At 52.5% G+C, this 24,443-nt stretch overlaps 1 long non-coding RNA gene across 12 annotated transcripts in view; it reads left to right on the top strand.

The window, feature by feature from the left end:
- LOC118521786 (uncharacterized) overlaps positions 1–24,443 on the top strand; it is a 248,140-nt gene that overhangs the window by 125,507 nt on the left and 98,190 nt on the right. For 8 of the 12 annotated variants that reach the window (XR_013442579.1, XR_013442575.1, XR_013442583.1 and 5 more), the window contains 2 exons: positions 13,132–13,190; positions 13,744–13,795. The exons of 1 other annotated variant lie outside the window; for it this stretch is intronic. This is a non-coding gene — a long non-coding RNA (uncharacterized LOC118521786). The remainder of the gene's footprint in view (positions 1–13,131; positions 13,191–13,743; positions 13,796–24,443) is intronic. 3 more of the 12 variants (XR_013442580.1, XR_013442581.1, XR_013442577.1) reach the window with 1 other exon arrangement.

Here is a 24,443-nt window from a genome sequence, read left to right as displayed (position 1 = left end):
ACAGGCCCCTGGAGGTGGGGAGCAATGATGGCATTGCAGTATGGCTTCGCATCAGACGGATCTGGGTTAGAATCTCGCCTTGGCTTCCCAATTGCTGGAGATGGGACCTGGGGCAAGCCCCGTGACCTTTCAGGGTCTCAACTTGCTCATCTTGAAAATGGGGACATAACTGCCATTTTGCAGGGATGTTGTGAGGCTATGAGACGTGGAAAACACTTAACAAGGTGCCTGGCACCCTGCGAGCTCCTAATAATAGGCACGTGGGAGACCTTGAGATGGATGCGTGGAAAGCAGCGCAGGGCCTTCCCCAGCCCCACGGCCCTTCCCTCCAGCCCAGACCAGGTGGAACCAGGGACCAGGCCTCGAGCCCCTCCCTCAGAGCGGGTTGGAGTGAACATTCAATCCTGATTAGCTCCACCGGCTCCCTCGTAACCTTTTCATTAGGAAATTATGTTTAATAGAAATTGTTCTGACACCTCTCAGCGCGTTTCCCTGCAATTCATTACCATCTCCGGGGAGGGGGCGGGCAGCTGCGTGCTCCATCAAGGGAGCCCCACCCCCTCCCCTGTCCAGTCATTGCCTGTGTAGGTGGAAGGGACGCGGGACAGAGGTGTTCCAGCTTGGCGTCCCCAAGGAGAGGCAGGCCAGCTGCTGGAGCACATCTGGATGGGACCCGCCCGCTCTTAGCGCCCTCCCCTGGGTCTGATTTGGGACCTCCCAGCTGCTGCCAGAGTTACCTTGTGTGTTGATGACATCTGATTCTTGTTCTGTCCTCAAACTGCCCCCAGCAGGGAGAGAGCGCGGTGGTCTCCGGCTGCAGCAAAGCGGGAAGAACGGGTGTGCTCTGTGCCCTGGTGCCTCTGTCTGCCCGCAAACTGTCCTCCCTCCCCGCTCCCTTCCTCCCGGAAGCCTCCCTGGAAGAATCCCCTCCAGCTCTGCTGTGATTGTCTCCCCCTTCTGCACCTGGTCCCTGGATAGGAGGAGTTTATACCTGCTAGTCACCTGACTCTGGGGAGTCTGGTCTGCATCCCCCCGCCCCCCCCACCCCCCGGCTGGGACTGGGGCAGGCAGGGACTTCATCAATCCTTGTCCTCAGCCATCAGGAGCTCTCAGGATTCAGTTCTGAGGGCAAGGCCTTCCAGAATCCTCCTGTCTGTCTCCTGTAACTCTGGATAGTTCTGTTTCTCACAGTCCACCTTGGGAGGAAATGGAGGGGGGGTAGGTGGAAAGTCACCCCCCATCTCTCTCTCTTCCACCTTCTTCCAGACCTGAAAACTAGTTGGGAAGTTCTCTTCCGTGTCCCTCCCATTTTGGTCCCAGCCTCCTGGCGGCTGCTTTTCCCTTTCTTAGTGCCTTGGATTTTGGCTCTGTGAAATGAGCAGGGACCCTCATCCTGTTCTCCCCCGAAGAAAAGAGGGTGCCAGGAGCTTGGTGCTGAAACAGGTCCTGCCTCCCAGTGCTTGGAGATCTGGGGAGCCAGCTCGGATGCCCCAGCATGCTTTTCCTGACCTGACAACTAGTGAGACCCCCTCTTGCCATTTCTGCAACCAGTATCTGAAATTAGCAGCAGTCTAATTTCTCTCTGCCATATCACTCAATGGTGTAATTGTGCAGAAAAAAATGTATTAAAATGCAAAACACTCAGTTGTACTTCTTTATGTTAAATCCCTTCTTCACTCTATCTCCCTCTTAATTTTACAAGGTTTTTTTCCTTCTCCCCCTTTCATAAAAGGGAGAGCCGGGCATGCAGGGAATCATTTCAACTCCCCTATAAATCTCTAAAATGAACACTTAAATTCGAGGAAAAAAATACATTCTTACACCTTTAATTTCCCTGCTATGAAGTGTAATGAAAAAGCCTGATTATTTTTAATTCTTCCCTTTAATAATTCAGCGGCAGAGTGATTTAAGACTGGGATTCATAATTACCTTTCCACTTTCTTGGCAAATGGACTTTTAATAGAAATGAGAGCTTTGGCAACTGAAATGTATTTCAACAGGTGGCTGAGGGGTCAGGCCTGACGCCGATTGGCGCAGAAGGGCTCCCGGGGCCTCTCCGGGCCATGGGGTCCAGGCCAGACATGTGGGCCAGCTGGCTGAAGGGAGAAGCATGTTGCTTGTGCTTGCTGAGAACCATCTCTCGGGACAGTAATGAATGGTCACAGTGTGGGTATTAAATGACCCATTTATCCTGGAAGGAAGAAACTGGTACGAAATGGCCATGAAGAAAGTCTTCTGATTAACAATAATAACCCAATAACCAAGAGCTTAATGATGGTGCCTGCAATTAATTGAGCAAATACTATGTGCCAGGAACTGTGCTAAGTGCTTCCAAGACATTCCTTCTTCTCGTCTTTGTAATAGTCTATTCTAGGGACGTGGAAGCGGAGGTGCAGAGAGGACTAACAGGCAAAGTCAAGGTAAATGGGTAGGGCCTCATTTCTGTCTGACCCTAGAGATGTCACTTCTTCTCCTAGACTGATCTCTCAAGCACTGCCCAGAGTCCATTACCCAGACCCGGTACTACCCTGCCCCCAAGGAGCTTACAGACAGAGGCAGACACAGTGGCGGGGTAGGATTGGAGAGAGACCGTGGAAAGGCACTGGGCTAGGTAAGAGTCAGGAGCCCTGGGCGCTTCCATTAGCTCCGCTGTCAGTGAGCTTGGAGATACTGGGAAAATCACTTCTCTGAGCCTCAGTTCCCTCATCTGTAAAATGGGGATAATAAAAACTGACTTGTCTGGTACAGAGGACTGTAATGAAACCAAATGAGGAAATACGTATGGGCAAGCCTTGTAAATCGTCAACTGCTCTCCAAGGGTGAAGTATAGCTATTGTCATTTGATAACAAGAATGCATAAAACTGATCCATTTCTGTCCTCCTCCCAAAGCCATTTTCCCTGCTGCCTGCATGCCCAGCCTTTCTACCAAAATCCAGCTCAGACTTTATCTCTTCCTCCAGGAAGCCTTCTGGATTGACCGCTCTCAGGACTCATCATTTCATGACTTTCCAGGCCCCGCTTTCTCTATTTTTTTATATTTGGTTATTTGAGTCCTTAAGTTCCTTGAGAGCATAGGGGTGTGTGTGTGTGTGTGTGTGTGTGTGTGTGTGTGTGTGTGTGTTCTCTCTCTCTCTCCTGTCAAACCCATTACAAGGCTTTTTACTACCTTTCTTTTTTAACTGGAAAATGCCTTTGCATTCTGACTGTAACACATCAATACCGTTGATTCACTGCCTGAATAGAGACATAGATGGTGAAAACACACAGATAATCCCAAATCATGAAATATTGGTATTGGAGTGCTGTAGCATGCAGTGAGACAGCTACACACACACACGCACGCGCACACACACACACACGTGCACGCACATACACGCATGCTCACGCGCATACACCCTTACCATCCTGTGCCTGCATCTGGCTCATCTGAGCTTGCTTATATTTGTGATGAGGGTCCAGTTGGGGACAATTGGACCCAGCCCTTATTTTACAGTTTATCAGTGCTTTCCCATACATTAAAGAATAGGATTCCTACAAGAGCCTCCTGCAGGATCCTTGTCCTTTGTTCAGAACAGGAGAGGTTAGGTGGCTTGCCCAAGATCTTCCTCTGAGTGGCGAGAGCCTTAAAAGGCCTTCACATTCCTGAGCCATGACTCTCCGAAGATAGCAGCGGGGCCGTCTGGTTCAAGAGAGGGAGTTTTGGTACGTGTCTGGAGGACTGTCTGGAGGAGGAGGTGGCTGCCCGGGACAGGAGCCCCGGGGCCTGAGCTTTGGGGACAGAGCTCTTCTTGAGCCCCACAGGAATCTGAGTTCTGAGCTGGCCTTCCTGCACACATCCCTTTGGGCCTCCCTGTGCCCCAGGCTTTCCAAGGACCCAGGAGTCCCCGCTCTGGAGTCCCCACTCTCCACACTCTGGTTTGCTGTAGCTTGCTCCTGGGGGCCTCAGGAGGAGAAGAGGGGGCTAGAGTCAGAGGGATGGGTCATGAGGACCTTTGCCCAGATCTGGGTGGGTTGGGTGCCCCTTCCCCGCCTTGCATGAATGCTCCCTGGAATGAGAAGGCAGCAGAGGGGCCCTCAGAGGTACTTGAGCCCTGATTGGGAATAAGTGTCTGATAATGACTCCCATCAAATGTCAAGCGGCCTTCTTGGCTCCTCCGGGGCTGATTGCTCCCCCTGGGTTGGGGGCGGGGGGAGGCCTGGCCCCCTGTGCTTCTCCAGCATTGAGATCCCACCCCAGGACTTTGTCAGGGTTTTGTCTCTGAGGTGAGCTCCTCCTGGGGCTATGGACAGCCTCAGGTCTCATGGCAGCCCTCCCTGGTCAGAGCACTGGAGTCCTTAACCCTCTTGGATACTGCCACAGAGTGGGCGGCTCGCAGATGCCGAGATGGGTGGGCGGGGTAGGACTGAAGCTAGAACTGACCTCACAGGTCCTGGGGCTAGACAGAGGAGGCAGAAGCTCCGTCAGGCTCTATACAGAAAGGGTCCTACCCCTTCAAGGCCCCACTGGAGCACAAATCCCAACTTCTGCCCGTGGCTACGATTTGTCTCTTCTGAAGGCTCCAATGTATTTGTTGGTTAGTGTTTTATAACTGCCCCAAAATTCAGTGACTTGAAACAATTAGATTTATGGTTTCTAATGAGTCTGTGGGTTATCTGGGTGGTTCTTCCAGTCTTGGCTGGGGTCACTTGTGGTTGGCCATGGGTTGAGGAGGCACCTCTGTTGATCTCTGGGCTCTCATGTCTGGGAGTCATCTGGCCCTAGGCGGGTTTAGGGAGGCCTCAGGTGGGACAACTGGGCTCTTCTTGAAATATCCTCATCCTCGAGCAGGCTAGCCCAGGCTCGCTCACATGGTGCTGGCAGGGTTCTAAGAGAGCATGGAAGGGTTGCAAGGTCTCTTGAGATCTAGCCTTGGAATTGGCATGCCATTACATCTGTTAAACTCTGTTGGTCCAAACAAGTCACAAGGCAGTTGCATTCAATAGGAGGTGAAATAGACTTGACTTCTTGTTGGGAGAAACTGCAAAGTCATGTTGTCAAGGGGCACGGATATAGGAAGGGGAGGATTTGGGGACATTTTGCAATCAACCTGCTATATCCAGCCTCTGAAGTCTCTTGTTTCCCCTCCTCCAAGGTCTGAGTGGGAGAACTTGGCTTGATCACCAGGGAAGGACTGGGCAGGGCCTTGACCCCGTGACCTCCTAGGCTTCTTCTAGTTCTGACATTTTGTGATGAGCTCCTGTTCTTTTGTTAGTGGGTCCCTCATATCACCATCCAGCTGCATGACCTTGGGCTCTTCACTTCTTCGCTTTCTGCCTCAGTTTCCTCATTGGTGAAATGATGTAGTTGGATTAAATTTGATAATTAGATTAGACGATTAGTTATCAGGAACCTACTCTGTGCCAGGAGATTGCCAGATATTGGGCTGGAAGATCTGAAAGGGCCTGCCAGGCTGGTGTGGGAGGACATGCTGGCAGGGGGCAGAGTGCCCAGTGGGGTGGAGAGAGACACCGATTACAAAGTGAGTTCATATCCTTCTCTACCACTGTGGAGAAGTTGGTTCCCCAGTCTAAACCAGTTTCCCCTTTGGCAAAACTGGTCAGTGAAAATATTTGGTAAGATCCTAACTGACCGCGCATTTGTTAACTGCGAAGCGCGGTGCACGTGTCAATGTCTGGAGCCACTAGCCCTCTCCCGGACATCGGCCTTCCTGTGGACAGCTGCAGGGGTTTTACTTACTTCTGGTAAAATCTGATGTTGGTTTCTCACCGTTAAATCAGTGCTCCTTGGGCTGAAGAAACATGGCGGAACTTGCTGGGTTAGACACGGAGGGGTGAAGGTTATAGAAACAGAGTTATTCTCTGTCGTCAGGTGGAGGATGCTCAGGGAACTAAGTCTGGCTCGCTGAGCGTTTGAGCAGATCCAGATTCCACTAACCTCTTTGGCCACCTGCCATCCCAGATGCTCTCTCAGATGTCACTGCATTTGTTTTCGTCCTCGCCGTGACTTTGTTGGGGACAGTGCTCCTTTCTCACGTACAAACAAGGCCGCTGTGGCATGTGGCTCAGAGAAGCAGAGCGACCTTCATTCGTCCACACAGCTAGTCATCGCGTACTTAGAATCTGTCTCATGCTGACTGGATGTAAAGAGATCATGGCTATAGACTTGAGATGAGGTTTGGATGTAGCTCTTCTGCTTCCAGTACTATTACTTTTCCCACCACATCACAATGGGGGCTGCTCAGTTCCAGGACCACTGGGAGCAGAACAAGCTGGTATGGCCGTCAAAGGCAGTGTGGATAGCATTCAGGTTAGATGGACCAAGAACTTGCTGATGACAGGGACCCAGGATAAAAACAGTCATAGCTAAGATTATTAAGGACTTTGTGCCAGGCACCGTGCTAAGCCCTTTGCAAACAGTATCTCATGGAATCCTCAGAAGACCCTTGTGAGGTCTGTACTATTTAGGTGGCTTGCCCAAGGTCACACAGGTAGTGAGAAAGCATCTGGGGTTTGCATCCCGGTGGCGTGTCTCCGTCTGTAGTGTAGGACTCTTGGCTAAGGTGGGGGGCCAGGTGCTTTGTGCCTTAGGTCTCCCCAGGCCCCTGGCTGATGAGAGGCTGTGTGCTACCCAGGGAAACGGAAGTACAGGTCCTGTCCGTGCCCAGGAAGGTGCAGCGGGGGCTTCTGTGAGTCTGCTTCAAGTAGGGCAATGTATGGAGAAAAAGTGTGTGTGGAGAGAGCATCTGAGGTCAGGCTTTCTTTTTCAGGGAGTTGATGCATCACTCAGATACCCAAGGCCATTAGCTCCCTGCTTAGTTGTTTATCATGCCCAAGGGCGTGAAATTGATTCCAGAAAGCCTGTCTATTTCCTCTGGCTCTTCCTGCAGAGGGGTAGAGTGGGTGTGCGCGCGCAGGACTGACCAGGATGAGGGACACCCTTGGGTTGGCAACATAACTCATACGGGCATATCTCTTCAGGGGCCTTTGGGATGTCAACTCCGTGTCCAAGAATGGGTATCTTCCTAGGGCTGAGAGGGTCGAGAGTAGAGTGGCACCAAGGCAGAAATGGGAACAGCGGGTTGGAAAGAGCAAATGCAGTGTGCAGGCGAGGGTAGAAATGGAAGTGTCCAGCTTTGGGGTAGAAGTGATAGTAGGACCGAGTTCCTGGCCCACAAGCCTGCCCCCAGATCCTGGACGACCTGGTTGGTCGAAAGTCATCCCAGTCGCTGCTGGCAGTTGGTCAGGATGGGCCAATGAGGTGCAAGGAGAGTTTTTCTGAGGGGTGCGGGAAAGTCTTTTGTACACTTCTGGAAGAGTCTCTGAGAGTTGCTCTCTTCTGGTTTTCTCTGAACATTGTCATGGGTGGATATAAGGCTCCTAACTGCCCTAAGCCATCTTGTGGCCTAGTCTGAGGATGATGGATACACAACAAAAGAATCACAGGGAAACAGGACCAACTTCCAGATCACACCAGATCCACACCCAGATTCTGCCCTACCTCCAGGTTTCCAGAGCTAGTAAATTTCCATATATGTGAGCCACTTTGAGCTGTTCCATGTTCAATGCCCCTGAAAACCCTCTAATGGCTACACTGATCGCTGGTTACTCATGTGTAATGGTGGCCCAATCCAAGAGACTGCAAAGCTGGTATCTGGGGGGGCGCTAAGGGGACCAAAGAATGCCCCCCTCCTCACCCTCAAAAGCCTTCCCGTTGGCACATGGATGGTGTCCAAGATGTGTGAAGAAAGGTCCTTTCCTTTCAAGGCAGCTCTTTGCCTAGGGACTACCCTGTCCCCCTTCCTCCCAGAGGGGACCCTGTTTCAGATAGAAAGACTCTGAGAATAGTTGATGGCCCATAGTCACTCAGCATGAAGGGCTCAGAGTATGAAGGACTTTGTCAGGGAGGTAAAGCCCCCACTGCTTGGGACTCAGATGGAAAGAGACCTTGGGCAGAGGGGAGGAGGCTAGAGCCACCTGACCCATTGTCACTCCCCAGCAAACAGAGATGGAGTAGTTGCTTTCTGCCCACATCTGTGGCCTGGCTTGGCCATAGTTCTCCCAGGGTGGGGTGGGGGTAGGTCAGCCTGTGGTGAGCACTTGGCCTGTCTTGTGACCCCAGCTAAGACAGAGGCTGTCAGGGGCCTTTGTGTCCAAATCACCACCCCCCAGGGGCATGGGCTGGTCCCATATTACTTAAAGAGAAGTGGAGGGCCCTGGCTCCAGAGGGCTCCAAACTGCTCTGTATTTCCCTGGGAGGGGAGTCGGGCAGAACACAAATAAGACAATTTATTCAGAGAAACCATCTCCCCTATTTACATTTAAATTGAATAATTTAAAACACCTTTACCCATTTCCATAAATTATCCCCCATTGGACGGGCAGTCCAACTGTGTGGAGGGGGTGCCATCCTGGGGAAAGGCCTAATTACATTCCCTGCTACAGGGCTGAGGTGGGAGGGGAGGAGGGGACGGAGGGGGGTGGGAGGTGCGGAGGGGCAGGCAGGCCTGGGCGGAGGGAGCTCCAGGGGAGGCAGACATTTGCCTGGAACTAGCAGGAAGGAGGAGGGAGCTAAGAAGAGGTGAGGTCCCTTTAAGAGCTTTGCAACTGAGAGGTGAAGGACCTCTCAGAGTCCTTTTCTCAGAGGAGTGAAGTCTTTGGGACCAGCCAAGGACATCACTCAAGTTTGATCTGGGTCAGCTGTCCTCTGTTTCCGGCTCCTGCAGACCCAGTGTCTGGCGTGGGGGCAGAAGGGGAAGAGGAGGAAAGAACAGGCTTCCCTCAGGGATGACTTCCTTACGGGGTGTTTCCCAAACACCTGTTATTTGCCAGGCTTCCCTGCGGAGTGCTGGGGACACAGGGCTAAAGCCCTGCCCTTCTGGGCTTCCGCAGAGGCTGGGAGGGACTGATCCGAGGGGAGGTGGGAGGAGCCAGGCTCACAGAGGAGGGGCTCTCTGGATGGCCCTGGAAGAATGTGGATTTCGGGAGGTGCTGAGGAAGAGAGAAGGCCTTGCTGAGAAGGCACCGGTGTGGAGAAAAGGCTCTGAGGGGAGAAGGCTCTGGGTCTAGGGCCTGAGGAGACCAGAGTCAGCTCAGGGGAGGAGGAAGAGTTGTTCAGGAGGCGGGCCTGGTGGCATCACCACAGCCGTCTCCCTTCACGGCCCACCTGTGAGCCTGCGTGGATGGAGCTTGGGCCTTGCGATCCTCTGTCACTGACTCTGGTTAGGCCCTTCTATTGCCCAAGTGCCTCAGTTTCCCTGCCAAGTGCCCAGGGAAGCTGCAGGCTCTTCCCAGGCCCCCTGATGCAGAGGGATTGGATTCCTGGCATTGGCCCAATTCGTCTTCAGGGCTCTGGGGCCCCTCTGCCTCCGGAATCTCCTGGGCTGTCTCCCTACATCCCTGCCCTCCCGGGATCACCTCCCTCTGGCCTTTCCCAGAGATGGACGTCTCTCCAACTTCCCTCCTCTCAATCAGGGTGGCTCTGGACACAGAGTAGAGCCCCAAATGACTCCGTCTTCTCCCCCATTGAAGACAAAATGGCAGGTGAATTGTGTGGAGTAGGGGTAATTTGGCTTGGAGAGGGGGACAGTGAAGGAGGCTGGTGACAAGTTCTCTGGTGCTTATGACAACCCTGCGAGGCAGGCATGATTAGCTCTGCTTAAGAGATGAGGAGGCAGAGGCTTCGAGCTGGAGAAACCAGAACTTGAACTTTGTTCCATCTGCCTTGGAAGCCCCTGCTGTTGATCGCAGGCCGAGCTGTGTGGCTCACAAGGATGCCAACCAGCAGTTGCTGGTGAGTTGTGCTGTGCTGTGGGCCATGTGAGCAGACGGGGCATAAACCTCTCTGCGAAAACAGATTCAAGTGGCCGTAGTGGTGCTGAAAATCCGTGCAGTCCCCTTGCGTGTTAATGGAATCTTCCTGAAGTGTTTCTTTGCCATCATCATGGGCCCTCCTGCGGGAGGAGGGCACATCCGGCAGGAAAAATGCCTGTGGGTCAAGGCGCACCTGGTCCCTTCTCCCGATTTTCAGAGCTAAGGCTCTTGAAATAAGCTCCTCTATTCTAGGAAAGAGATGTCTCCCCCAGTGGCCTCTGAGCCTGTCCCCGGCAGCTACTGTCCCTGCCGGTCAAGCCAGGGGTTTTGTCCTCTCGTACTGGAATCAGACAGGTGTAGGTTCAGATCCTGAATCTGTCATTTGCTAGCTGTGTGACCTTGGGAAAGTCACTTGCCCTCTCTGAACCTGAGTCTCATTAGGATCAGAATGCCGATCTCAGAAGGTGGTTGTGAGAATCAGATGAGATTGTGTAGTGAGCCGCATGGCAGAGAGCTCAGCACACAGAGCAGTTGCTCACTAAACGTCAGCTGCTTTTCTGACAGGTCTACTGCCTGATAATGAGGGCCTCCCAGCTACCCCTCGCCTTTTCTGGGAGACCTTCCACGGCTGGCTCCCTGTGATGGCCGTCTCAGTGCTTGGTGTCCTCTAGACATCGTGGTGGTCGTTTCGCCGCAATTGACTTAAAGCCGCTTGTGTCTTACTCCACTTGTGTCTCATTTTCCTTTTCTGTTGAAAGATGCAAAAATAATACTTACCTTACAAAGGTGCTGTGAAAATTAGGTTAGAAAGAGCGTGGGTTCAGCACCCTGTATGATGTGGGGCACGCCGCCCTCACGCTGCAGCTGCACTGTTGCGTGTGGGTGGGTGGGGTGGGCTGCTCCCCATCAGGTTGGGTCCTCCCCGGCGGAGATGCCCCCTGTCTGACTTTCCCAGCACCAAGCAGAGCAAGTCCTCACCCTGCAGGGTTCAGGCTCCTGGGGAGAAAGTCCCCCTCCCTCCCTTCATAGGCTCTCAGAGCATTCCTCTTACGAAGTTGGTCACTGTGCATTAGCTATCGATGAAGCGGTTGCAGGTGTGGCCGGGATGACAGTGGAACTATTTAGGGATGATTTTCAACCCTCTGCTGAGGTTTCTCATTTGAGGTTAGGGTGTCAGTGATCTTCAAAATAGGGATCTCCTATTTAATCAACAAAGAGCTTTTGAGCATCTGAACGATTGAGCAAAGCAATCCCTGAGCTGCATCCTGGGCTCAGATTTGGGGACTAGAGACACCTCCAGGTCCCAGCCCAGACGTACCCCCTGATATCATCTTGCTCATGCCAGCCCAGTCCCAGGGATGGTTAATTAGCCAAGTTCCATCACCCTGGGAGAAGGGGGCCGGCAAAGGCTGATGTCATGGGGGAGCGCTGTCGTGGACGTTCTGGATTATGACTCAGACACAACTGGCTATTTGATTTTTTAAATGAATTTCTTATTTCTGACTTTTGATGAATTTCTAATTTCCCCGGGCTTCAGTTTCCTCATAAAACAGGGGATTTGATTAGATGAACTCCAGGGTCATCTGCAAGTTTTAGAGTTCTGAATTCCTAGGTCTAACCTGAATCCCTCTTGCTGTATTTGAAGCCAACAGGGACTATAGACTTGGTATAGACACTTATATTTGGTAATAAGTGACCTCAGATAAATCCTAGAGGGCTGTATTTTTAGTCTTTCATAGTAGAAGAGCTTTGGTGGGATTGTATTCTAATTAAATATTTAATGGGATGTATCTGCCTGTTTCACTGCCACCACCATGCGAATGGATCTTCTTTGTGTTCTTATTTGCAGCTTGTCTGTAAATGGCAGAGCTAAGCCCAGCTGGAAATCTACCCCCCAAGACCATGTGGGATCCAGGGATCCAAATAGGTTGTCCAAAGAGCAAAGGAAGGTCTCAGGGCTCTGAAGCTGCCCTTCCCACTCCACTTCCTGGAGCCGATTATGGTACTGCCAGCAGGATCCAGGGAATGGGCTCAGGCCCGGGTTTGGGGCTGCTCTTTATTCTGCCTGCGCTCTGAGAGCGGGGGAGAGAATATGTGCTTTTTCTCTACGTTAATAAAGCCCAAAATGAGTCTTCATTAAGGGCTCCATTAAGAAGCCACTGTTATTCTTGGCACTCATTAGCGTTGCTGCTTACCACTAAGTTTCCACACTGTTGCTTCCCTGGGGCTTGGCAGGGCCCCCTCCCCATGCTGGAGAGCTGCTCATAAGAGAGACCCCAACTGGCTGAATCTCAGAGGCGGAAGAACTAGGGCTTCCCCAGTCCATTTCATCCATTCCCCTGTCTCTGAACAATTGCCTGTCTGCCTTCTAGAGCCCCTGGGAGCAGCCTGTGTAAGGGGTTTGTAGCTCTAGTTGGAAGTTCTTCTTCTTGTCTAACTGCCCTCTTTTGCTGCAGTGTGAGCCAGTTTGAACCCTTCACTAGGATAATGAAGAGTATCTTTCTAAGAACACCTTGCTTTCTTCTTCTGAGTTCAGGTCCTAGATTAATTTCGGTAACTGATGAAACCCTGTCTCCTTCCTGTATCCCTGTGGGAAGACCCATCCCTAGATAACATCTGCATGTTAAGCGTGACTCTTAGGGTCAGTCCCACCTCCCCCCATTTGTGCCCTTCTTCTGTCTCTAGCTCCTATCTTCACCCGTGTTTTCTCCAGGCCTCCGGACAACTCCTGGGCCTTTATCAGGACCTGTGTCTGCCTGACCCCTTCCCCCTAGAAGCACCAACTAACATACATTAAATGCATACTGTGTGCCAAGAACTGTGCTAGGTCTTCTATCTCACTTAGCCAGAATCGTAATCCCGCCAATGACTGGTACCATTTTGGAAATGAGAAAAACAAAACAAAACATGACAACAAAAACAAAAAAACTGAGCCTCAATGGGCTTCAGGTTTTCGGCCACACAGGTAGTTAAAGGTAGAGCCAGAATTGAACCCAGGTGTCCTGACTCTAGGTAGGATGCACCTGCTTCACTGAGTCATCTTTGTCTTCTCCCTCCTTCAGTTCTCAGCATAAGGACCAGCGAACATAAGAAAGTGCTTGGATCCATAGCTAGTGGCTTGCTGCCAATGTGACAAGAAAAAATTAGACTAAAGTTCTTCTCTCACATGTCTGAACTTCCACGTCCAAGTGTGTGTTGTTCCTTCACGTAGCCCACTTGGACAGTTTGGTACATGCACCAATCATGTCACATTGTCGGCACCTTTGGAACTCCCCTGTGGCATATGGTCCTGACTGTCGGTGACTATTTATCTTTTTCAGGATGAACTGTATCTTTGGAAATACCCCAGAGTGATGTGGATTCAGGTCTGAGGGATCAGGTAAGGCACCAAAATAGGTGATTCTACTTTGGCTCACTACCCTTTAAAACATTGCTCAGTGAAATGTGGTATAGACATTCACTGTTCCACAGGTCCCAGCCTATTGCTGGGCCAAGGATTTCTCCCAAATGTCTCAGAATCTCGACGTGTGAAATAAAGCTTGAGCGGCTATTCGATGGGGAAGAGGGGTGAGGGATGAGTGGACACTGATGCTCAAAACCAAATGGCCCATGACATTTACTCATGATTGTGAGCCACTTTTTGGGCCTGGGGAGTTGGAGTCCGCCTGGCAGATGCATTGGTTCTCAGATCCTGGGTCAGTGGGGTTATCGGTGCTGCGTAGTCTGACTTCATCTGGAAGACACAATAAGTAGAAATGATTTCTCTTTTGTCCATGACAAAGGTTTGGCTCAACCTTTTATGAAACAATTCCCTGTTTGTTTTTTTTTTTTTTTTTACAGGAGTCTGTTTCTTTGCCTTAGCTGAACAATTTAGCTGTCATTCTCATTGTTAAGTATCCCTTTCAATGAACTAAATCTTTTGCCTTTTTCAGTATTTCCACTGGCTTCTGGGAGGGCAGGAGAGGGGCTGGACAGCGGCTTCTGGTAATGTCCTGGTTATCTTCCTTTCTTTAAACCTGGTGTGTCTGTGACATCCCATTGTCTTGGACATTATCTCACTTCCAGACACTTCTCTGAGCCTCTCAGGTGTCCTCTTTGCAAGATTTCCATGCCTTTGGCCCTGTTTGGCCTTGATTTTCAGGCTTCAGGAATACCTGCTCACTTTTTGATGAGCCAGCCCAGCACACACTTCCTGTCTGCATCAGGCCAGCTGGGGCTGGCTGTGGTGGAGATGGGAAATGTGTGATGGGTCGATACAGGTCAGTCTCTCGTCTTCTGCTTTCAGGGAAAACCTGTCTGGTGAAGTTATTGTCATATGAAGATTGTACAGTTTGACAGGGGCCCCTGGAGTTAGGTGCCCTTGCCTTTGTTACTTTAGACAAGTTCAATGAAAACCTTGGAGAATTACCACCTCTGTGAGCTTCAGTTTTTTCATCTGTGGAGTGGGAGTAATAATAACTCCATCCTGGGAGGTCGTGAGGACCAAAGGAGATGATTCATACAGAGAGCTTGGCTAGTGACTGGTACATAATAGGTGCTCAAAAATGAAAGCCATTATCATGATTACCAACTTAATAGTGACTCCAGTTGGCTGTGAGCTGGAGCTGTTTTTGGTCAGGTGAACTAACTGATCACAGAGCGGGGCAGGAGTGGAGGGGGCGGGGAGCTGTCCATGGTTCTGCAGCCATTCCACCGAGATCGGTAAATGTCAGCGATCACTTATGTTGTGTCTGGTACTCTTCTAAGCACAAGAGTCTTTAGACAGAGGGAAAGCCTTTTATCTGGACGCCCAGACAGTCATACGTGTACACAGGGGAGAGTGACATGCCCCTGTTAGTAAGCTTGGGACTGTCTCATGTGTGTGCATATATGTAGGCATTTAAAAAAACATGGTGTGTGTGACACGAGTGTATTGTGTGTGTGTGCGTGTGCACGTGTGTGTGTACGCACGTGGGGTGGGGGAATAAATGATGAATGGGCGGGGTTGAAGTGAAGAAGGGAAGGAGGGGTACTGCTATAATGTAACTCACCTGGGTAAACTAGCTGGTGAGAAGGCCCCAGCTTGGCTACCAGGGAGAGGCTGACTTCCTAGAACTTCCTGGGGAGAGTGAAAGGTACACTGGCCCCCACCCCATGCCCCTCCTGGCCCACCAGAACAGAGTAAATCTGAGGCCAGAGTGGAGCTGCTCTCCTGCAGGGCATTCCAAACTAATTTTCTGGTACATTATACACTTGGCCTTTTGAACAATCAATAGACTTAAATGCTGTTTGGTTCCTGCAGCCAAATCCAAGAGAAATAAGACATAATCCATCTGGCTGATATGGCCAGAGCAGGAAGGGAAAAGGAGAGAGAAAGAGGGAGGCTAGAGCTGCCCTGGGGATCTCTGCTTGGCTCAGGGAGGCGGGGGGACTGGAGGGACCTGCCAGCTCTCGAGAGAATGGGCCTTTAAGAGATATTGATGGCTGGCTGATCACAGCCCCATTTGTCTCAATGCATCCTACCCATAGAGCTGTCACTACAGCAGAAGTGGAGTTCAAGTGGGGAAGGACTGGGATAAGACTCAGGATGTGGGGTTGAGAGCGAGGGATGGTGCGGACGTCTTAGAATCCTGGATGGAAGGGTCTGGCTTGGGTTTTAGTCTGGGGTTAGATTTGAGACATTCCCCTAGAAGTCCTGAGATGGCACCAGGGAGAGTATCCCTGGAGACAGGGAGCTGTGGTCCCAGAACAGGCTTGGGGCTGCTCAGAGGAACCCACACCTGGCTCAAGAGAGGACAGCATGGTCCCTGCAGGCTCTGGTCTGGCGGAATGCAGGCCCTGCTCTGGGGCTCAGCCTGGCAGAGGGTGGGATGTGAGGAGGTGGATGGGGGGTTCTAGACAGTAAGAGGAAGAGCAGAATCAGCCTCCTTCAGAGCCTCTGCTCCCACAGGGTGGAACTCCTAGAAGGAAAAACAGTGAGCATCTTAGGTGTCCCTGCTGCCTCTGACAGCCTAGCTGGGAGGACTGCTTCCAAGGACCTCCAAACGTCCTCTGCTTCTCCCCCACCCTCAGACCTAAGCCGCATTCAGAGGAACAAATTGAAGGAGTCAAGTGCCCACCTCAGGGCTCAATTTCACCATCTCTTTTACAAGTGGTCTAAAGACCATTTAGATTGTCTAGAGACTGGTAGGTGGAGGATGCAGACCTCTGCTGGACCCAGGGGCTTGGGTCATTTCCCTTGCGGATGGAATACCCAGACGGTGGGAGAAATGACATTCACAGTGTGAAGTCGATCACGTAGCCGCTGCCTGGCGAGATGTGGGGAAGGCATAACCAAAGGGTTATCTGGGAGTGGTTTCCCTGGGGAAGGCACGTAGATGGAACGGGGGGGGGGGAGGAAGGCAGTGGCAGCTCTCTTGCCCTACCCTGCACCTGGCTCTGGGGAAGGGGACCCCCTCTAACTGCCTGTCTGCATCTTCAACCTGTGTCCCATTCTGACTTGGAGTTCAAAGGGCTTCTGGGTGAAGACTGTCTTAAACACAAGACCAAAGGCCTGCAGAAGTACGGATGAGGCCCAAAGCCAGCCCTGAAGGACCTCCTGGAGGAGGAGGATGTGGGCAGTGTGGGTTCTGGAGTATCCCTGGCAGAAGAAACAGCCTGAGCTTGGACCTGGAGGTGGGGAAAGCGAGACCTCCTAGAGGCTGAGCCAGGCTGGAGGGAGGAGAGTGGGAAAACAGGGCCCCAGGTGACACCTCAGCCTCTGGGGGCAGTGGGGTCATGGAGGGTGGGAATGCCAGTAAGGGGCCTGCAGGGACCAGGAAGCCTAGGGTGGATACCTCCCCCAACCAGAGGGAGCCTCAAGATGGGCAGGCGGGGACTAACATGGTGAGTGATGAAAAGGTGGGAAGAAGCCAGACTCAGCATTTGCTTGGGCCACTGGAAGTTCCCCAGCTACTCATGGCCAGGGGCCTGGGGCACCCCTCTAGCGCTTGGCTTGAGCTGGCCCTGCTCAGCTGGAGAACCATTCCTGCTTCCTAGGTCCAGGGCAGCTGAGCCTTCAGCTAGCAGAGCGGCAACAGTCCAGCGGTGGCATCAGCTCTGTGATGAGGGCGGGGCCTGCACACTTCTCCGATGGGTAATTATGCTTGGAGCATGTTCTATGGAGATGCAGGGCTTGTCTGACAAGGCACGCTCTTGTTCCTGCTGCTGAGGCAGAGCGGAGAGGCCAGGGGCTGTGGGTGACGTTGCCGCTTGGGGAACCTCTCGGGGATAATGAGCTGCAGAGCCCCAGGGGCACTCATCCAACTGGGCACCCCTGTCCCTCCCCTGGCCAGGGGAAGGAAAGCAAGGGGGCAGGGGGTGCTCAGCAAGAGGACTCCTTCGACACAGGGAGTGCTGGGAAACCTCACGTATTTATGGTAACAGTTATAACTTTATTGTTTATAATTATTATAACAGCAGAGACACCAATATTTATATTGTGTTCTGTACTTTTCAAAGCATTTTCACATTTGATTTCACCATAATCCTTTCATGGAGGGACAGATTTTTATCCCCATTTGAATGATGAAAATGGGAATGGCTTGGTCACGATCACCGGGCAGAGCCACGTCCTCAGCCTGGTTTCCTGACTTGGATGTCAGAGGTCCTTCTCTGTCTCCCAAGTTGGGCAGGGTCTCCCTTACAGCCACTCCCTAGCCTGGTGTCACTCCAGAGGCTCCCGTGTGAGGTGACCCCAGGGCAGGAGTTGAGGGAGGGGGGAGGGAGAGGAGTCCCGGGTCCCTGCATTGGGAAGTTCCTGCAGCGGGACAGGCCAGTCACCAGAGGTGATCTGAAGGCGCGACTGAAGGGCGGGCATGAACGCGGGAGACAGGCCCGCTGAGTATTTCCACAGACTCCACGCCACAGCTGTGCCGCCATTGTGGGAGGAAGCTGGGACACTGAGTGCTATCTGTGTGAGCAGGTCCACTTTAAAAGGCACTGAGTGACAAACAGCCCTTCCCATGCTGCCCGCACATGAAAATGGTGCCAATGAACACCTCGTGGATTCTGCACTGAGAACCTGGGACCCAGAAAAGATGACAGGGTTGTTCCTTGGGGCCGAGGTCAACCAAGGAGGGTTTCCTGTCAGAGGCAGTTTTGAGCGGAGTCTGGAAGGAAGCAAATGACAAGCTCATTAGAGGCGAAACAGAAGGCCTGGGGTGAAGGGGTGAAAAGTTTGGGATCGTGAGCATGTTAGCTTGGATGGGCCTAGGGGTGGAGAACGTAGGTGGGTGAGGGGTCCCGAGAGCTGATGATTGAGATGGAAGGTCAGACATGAATTTGATAAGCTAGAAATTACAGAGACTCTGAGGATCATTAAAAGGTAGGAATAAGATCAAAACAGTGCGGGATGCTTTGCAAAGCTTTGGGTAGGATGAAGGTTGGCTGGAGAGACAGGAGAGGTGTGGGCAGGTGAGCCCCCCGAATTTTACCTGTGTCCCATTCTGACTTGGAGTTCAAAGGGCTAACTGTGGAACCTGACATTCTCTGGATGGCTGCAAGGCTTTAGGACCCTCTGCACATTCTTCCCCAGGTTACGCTGCGTTCTGGAACTTGGCAGGATGGATGGCTCCCACACCCCATTGCCCTGCCCCACGGCGCCTTCCTTCCCCCAGCCGGGACTCAGCCTTCCCTCTACAGGATGCCAGTTCAGTGCTGGATCCTGCCTCAGGCTCCAGGATAAAGCTTGCTGCTCTGGGAAGAGGCCCTGCTGCTCCTTCTGCTCTGCTCTGGGGTGATTGATGGCTGTGGGGAGGTGGGTGAGCAGCCTTCCCTCCCCCCCAGCCTGGTTCAGATGGTTGGAATGGGTGGGAAGCAGACTCCCAGAGTAGCCAAAGAGGAGTGGCAGGGAGGGTAGGCCAGAGGGTGGCCAGATGCTCCACACGGTGGTTCTAGATGGAATGACTGGTTCCAGGGACCAGGAGATTTGTGCAAAGTACCAAACAGTTAGCTTAATACCGGATTCTTCTGAGTAGACAAAAAATAACGTTTTGCTGCTCAATTTCGTGGTTTCTCAAGCCCCCCTTGGACTAGGGCCTTGAAAGACCCATGATGGTGGGGAGTGAGGAGAAACCGAGGCTCAGGAAGAAGCAGGTGGTTTATCCTTAAAAGGGTGTGCTCTGTCCTTGTCTCTGGGCCCCCACAGTGTAAGGTCGGGAGGGGCTTCTCTGGGTCTCTCTCTCTGCCAGGCCTTCCTGAGGAATTTTAAAGGGACAAATCCTCTTCCCCAGATGGGGGTGGGGGGAACCCAAGAGCTTTCGGCACCTGTAAAGCCAATTTAAAGATCAGTCTAGCCAACCAGCCCCCAAAGGAACCTATAGAGTAACTCAAAAGCAGACACTAATGGAGGAGAAAAGAAATGTAGTTACATATTCATCAGCTTTTAAATATTCATGAGGATTGTAAAGCAGATTAATTTTCATGCCTCATTTCTCCCACGGTTCTTGCTGTCCATATTTTACCGCAGCAGTAGAAGAAAAAGGAGCTATGGATCACTCGGCCAGTGCCCTCACCATCACTTAAGGGGCAGTGCGTGTGTGTGTGTGTGTGTGTGTGTGTGTGTGTGTGTGTGTGTGTGTGAGGGGCAGGGGAACAGGAGGGGCTGTCACTGTGGAGGTGAAGGTGTTCGTCTCCAGAGGGACGGGCCTCTCAGCCACGCCAGGACGCTGCCAGGACCGCAGCAGGACAACGTAGCGAGGTCGTGGGGGTGTCTGAGGGAGGGGAGCCATCTGGAGCAGAGAGGACTCTGGGGGCATCGAGTTAACTTGTGACCTCCCCTGGGTGAAGAGGGAAAAGGACCTTCACCAGAGTCAGCAAGGGTTTCCTCTCCACTCCCCTGAACTGTCTGAGACGAACTGTCCACTGATGGAGCGAGGTGAGAGCGCAGGGCGGGTACCAGACGGAGTGAGGAAGGTGCCGGAGACGTGGAAGAACAGAAGGGAGGGGAGAGCACCTGGGAGGGAGCAGAAACGGAGAAGGAAACGAAGGGGCCGCTGGGGGCCCATCTGTTCCAGGTGGAGGGCATTAGATAAAAGGACAGAGGATGAAATGATGGGGACGGAGGTTAGGTATCTGGAAGGACTTGCAGATCCCAGGGCTGTTGGGAGAGATCTTCTGGGGGTGGGAGAGATCTTCCCCTGAGTCATATCCCAGCTGCTGCTAGCCCACAGAGTGATGGCAGCCTGAAGGGAGAGGTGTCGCAGCAGCTGCTTGGGAAGCACAGCCAACAAGCGTCCTGGTTAGAGGGACCAGGCAGAGTTGGGGGGGGAGTAAGTGTTAAGTGCAGGGTATCAGGTGAGCCATCCTAGAGCCAAGGGCAGCAAATGTTGTTGTTCAGAGTCATGAATGGGGACCAGGCAGCCTGCGAAGGAGCAAAGATGGGCCCCGGGGGACAGAGCCATGGATGCAGCCTTTCCTTGGGGCCCCACTGTATGGCTCCTGGGCACGGATGGCCCCTGACAGCCCTTAATGGCTTGAGCCAACTTTCTTGGAATGAGAGGGGGGATGAGCTGGCCTCTGAAGGGCCCATCCTGGTTTGCCAGTTCCTGTCCCCTTCTGTGGTGGCAGAAGGGTATTCCGTGGAGTACGATCCTTAGGGTGCTCTCTGGTGACCTTTGGGCATCACTAGGCCAGACCTCACAGGTGGGCTCCTTCCCCAGCTTCATTCCCTCTGTGCTGGATATCTCCATGCGGGTGTCTAGTACACATCTCAAACCTAACATGTCCACACTCCAACGGACTGCCCCCAGCACGCAGACCCGTTAGCTTGCCGCCTTCCCTATATTGGTCAATGGCAACTCTACCCTTCCGGCTGCCCAGGCCAAAAAACTGAGGAGTCATCCTTGACTCCTTTCTCGCCCAGTCCTTCAACGTAACACCCAGAATCTTCTGACTTCACTGGCCACCACCCAGGCCCAAGCTCCCGCCTTCTCGTGTCTGGATGATCACAGAAAGCCTCTGGTCTCCTTCTGGGGCCTGTGGGGCTCCTCACCGTCTGGCCCCTCCCCTGGGTCTCTCAGAACTTGTCTCTTTGTTACTGGAACGCCCAGCGCTACACTGGTCTCCCGGCTGTTCCTGGAGCAAGCTTCAGGGCCTTTGCATGCATGTTTCACTCCTTCACTTTCTCTAGGACTTTTCTGTTTGCCTTCCTAGTGAGGCCTTCCTGAGCACGCTATTGCAGACACTGCTCCCTTCTCATAGGAGACTGTCCCCGTGAATAGTTACTGCCCAGGAAGCTTCCCCTTCTGCCCACAGAAGAGTTAGCTGCTACAGTAATTGTGCATCTGATGAAAACAACTGAAAAGTGGATAAAAAGTCTGAAACAATGACTTTCAGACAGGAGGCAACAGGTAGCACAGGGGGGTCCCTGAGAGAAATGAGGCCCCACTTGTGCATCAGTTTACCTCCAGGCCAAAGTAAAGGAGGGGGGATCCCAGACAGAGCCTGGGGGTTGAGTTGGGACCCAAGTTTGCGGATTGAGACTGGGGCCGAGTAGGCTAGAATTCATAAGGAAGAACACTGGAGAGGGGGAGCTGTCCACAGAGAGTTCTGAAAGTCTGCAGAAAGGTCCTGGAAACTTTAACTATGAACGCTGATCTGCACATAATCGGGGTGAAGCACCATGAGGTTGGGGAGAGAGCTGCTGGAAAGCAGAAGACCGAGCAATTCCTGAGCTCACACAGGGCTGGGAATGGCTCAGATTTGTATGTGTCAGGGTGGAGAGGGCTTGTAGTATGTGGCGCAATGGATACAGTCCTCAGAAGGATGTTACCTTGGTCAGAGGCCAAAGGCTGCCCTGCACCCATCTAACAGAGCTTAAGAGCAAACCTTCATAGGGTCACAGTGATTCCAAATAACCGGGAGCCAGAACAGAGTCCCGCTCTCTCTAAAGGCACACAACGAAATCCAGAACCCAATGCAAAATTCACAGTACCCATCACCTAATAAAAAAAATAACAGTCATGCAAAGAAAAAGGGAAACACGAGCCATAACCAGAAGACAAATCAATCAACAGACACAGATGCCCAAATAAGGATGATGGAATTAGCAGACAAGGATGCCAAAGCAGGGATTACAAATATGCTCCATATGCTCAGAACTGTAGAGGAAAGCATGAATACAATGAGGAGAAAAATGGAAGATTTCAAAAACGAAATGGAACTTATAAAGATGGAAACAGAATATCTGAAGTGAAAAATACCATTAAACAAATAAGTGATTTTTATTTCTGGCTCAACCACTACCAAAACCACATGGAGGGTGGGGGCATTTTCCCCTTCTGGCTTATTCTCCCAGCCGCCGGTGCCTCCCCCCTCCTGTGAGGGCACTACATTTGGTTTCTCAGTTCCCCAGGACTCTAGAAAAACAGGCTTCTTTTCTCGTTGATCCTGAATGCAATCTGGACTTCAGGGAGCAAGCAACAGCTCTTCTTTTTTTTTTTTTTTTTTTTTTAAAGATTATTTATTTATTTATTTGAGAGAGAGAGAATGAGAGAGAGCAAGCACATGAGAGGGGGGAGGGTCAGAGGGTGAAGCAGACTCCCTGCCGAGCAGGGAGCCCGATGCGGGACTCGATCCAGGGACTCCAGGATCATGACCTGAGCCGAAGGCAGTCGCTTAACCAACTGAGCCACCCAGGCGCCCCAGCAACAGCTCTTCTGAGTCTCGTTTCAGCTCATGTTTCCCGAATCCCTCCTGCGTCCTCTGATCTGAGTGCTCTACCGCCTGTCCAGCTCCATAGTGAACCCCTCTTCTCCGTCAGTCTCCCTTTATCCAAGTAGTTACAGAGCTCTTGTAATGGGGTGAGAAGCAAGAGCTGACTTGCCCTGTAGAGTTCCATGCTAGCCCGGGCGGCACAATGCAAGGAAGAAAGTGACAAGTTTCAGGAGGTCAGTGGGGATAAAGTACTTAGGGAGAGAGCAAACTTCATTTGGAGATCAGGGAACATTTCATGGAAGAGGTGGCATTTCTGTGCGGGTTTTGAAGGATGGATAAGGTTCAGGCTGGTGGGAAGGAAGGGACAGGTGCTGTAGGTGAAATAGGGCCTTGTCTTGAATTCCCTCACTTCTTGTCTTCCCTTTCTGAACCCCCAGGCTCCCCCTTTTCCCTCGGGGTTCTCATCAGCTCTTTTGCTCTCAGGAGTGAGTCCTGCGGGCTCCGGGCACCCAGGTTTCCCCAGCAAACTAGTGACACTCGTGCGGGCAGCCTCAGAACTCAGATACCCTTCACCTCCTTGGGCTCTGACCAGATGGAACAGTGCCCCACATGGGCAGTTTGTGGTAAGGGTCTTTCCTGGACAGGTTCAAAACCCAGCCAGAGGGAGTGGGTTTGAGCCAAGACTGGATGACTCAGTCTCTCTGGCCCCCAGCCCCCCATTCGGCTGCTCCTTGACCCCTAGCTCACCATTGCTGCCATGAGGTTTGGGGGGCATCTGAGCATCTCATTTCTCCTCTCATCTCGTCTCCCCTCTCCCTTCCCCGACTCTCTCCCATCCTCCATTTTGGGTGCGATATGCTCAGCTCCTAAAAAGGGCAGTTTTTCACAGGCTGCTTCCCACATATCGCCTGACCTTCAGGGCCATTCTGGGGCATGGTGGGCGTGTGCAAATGAGCAGGGCCAGGAGAATGGTGCAGGTGCCCCTCCTTCAGGCGTGTTTGGTAGAGATAAGGCAGTGCCTGTTTGTGATGGTGATGTCCCTGCCTAAAGCCCGAGGCGGGAGGATCAGGAGCGGGGGTTCCCTGACGCGGGAGGTTTGAGCGCGGTGGGTGGGGAGCTCAGGTCTGCCACCTCATAGTCTCCACATGTCACCCAGGCCAGATGTTTCTCCTCTTCCTCCCCCACAAAAGGGTGGAGCGGTGGTGGTGGCCGTGGGGCTGCCAGGGAGTCTGGGCGAGCTCTCCATCCCCCGCCTGCAAGCCCAAGCCCCAAGCTGGGCCAGTGCTCCCTGTGGCCCCCGGGGGGAGGGGAATGCTCAGAGAGGGCACCATGGCGGGCTGGTTCTGAGTCCTGACTTCGGTGCCAGGTGGAGCTGAGCCTGAATTCCATCTCCACTGTCTGCTCCAGACAAGCAACCTAACCTCCAGCCCTCCCTTATCTTATCTGTAAAAGTGAGATAGTTGCACTCCCCCGCCTTCTAGTGGGGGCATGTTGGGCACCCAGTTAATGGCAGGTGTTGTTGACGGGCTTGCTGAGAGGGGCGGAGGCTGCACCCCCACAGGCCTGGCCTGGCTCCCCTCTGCCTGACTCCCCACCCCAGCTGCTTTACTAAGCCCCCAGCTCCCAGACCCTTGTTCTGGAGCCTTGTCTGACAGCCCCCCAGAGGGACCCATTGCATCTTTAGTTGCAATTCTCTTGCTCGGCAAAGCCATCAGCACCTAATGTCCCATGTCATTGCTGCTTCTCTGCCTGTGGACGCCTCGCTCCTGGGGGCTACTCAGCCACCCAGGACAACTCCATCTGGCCAGGAATAGCCACAGTGGGGAGGGGGCCGGGTAGGGCCAGGACCTTCCAGTGGTGCTTTGATGACAATTTGCTTACAGATAACTTAATATCAGAGGGCAAAGGTCTCCATGAGTCTATCACTGGTCCTTTCTACCACTATGGATCTTCATTT

The sequence above is a fragment of the Halichoerus grypus genome, chromosome 11, assembly GCF_964656455.1.
Source record: "Halichoerus grypus chromosome 11, mHalGry1.hap1.1, whole genome shotgun sequence".
In the NCBI taxonomy this organism is placed as follows: domain Eukaryota; kingdom Metazoa; phylum Chordata; class Mammalia; order Carnivora; family Phocidae; genus Halichoerus; species Halichoerus grypus.
This window is presented reverse-complemented; position numbering and strand designations above follow the sequence as displayed.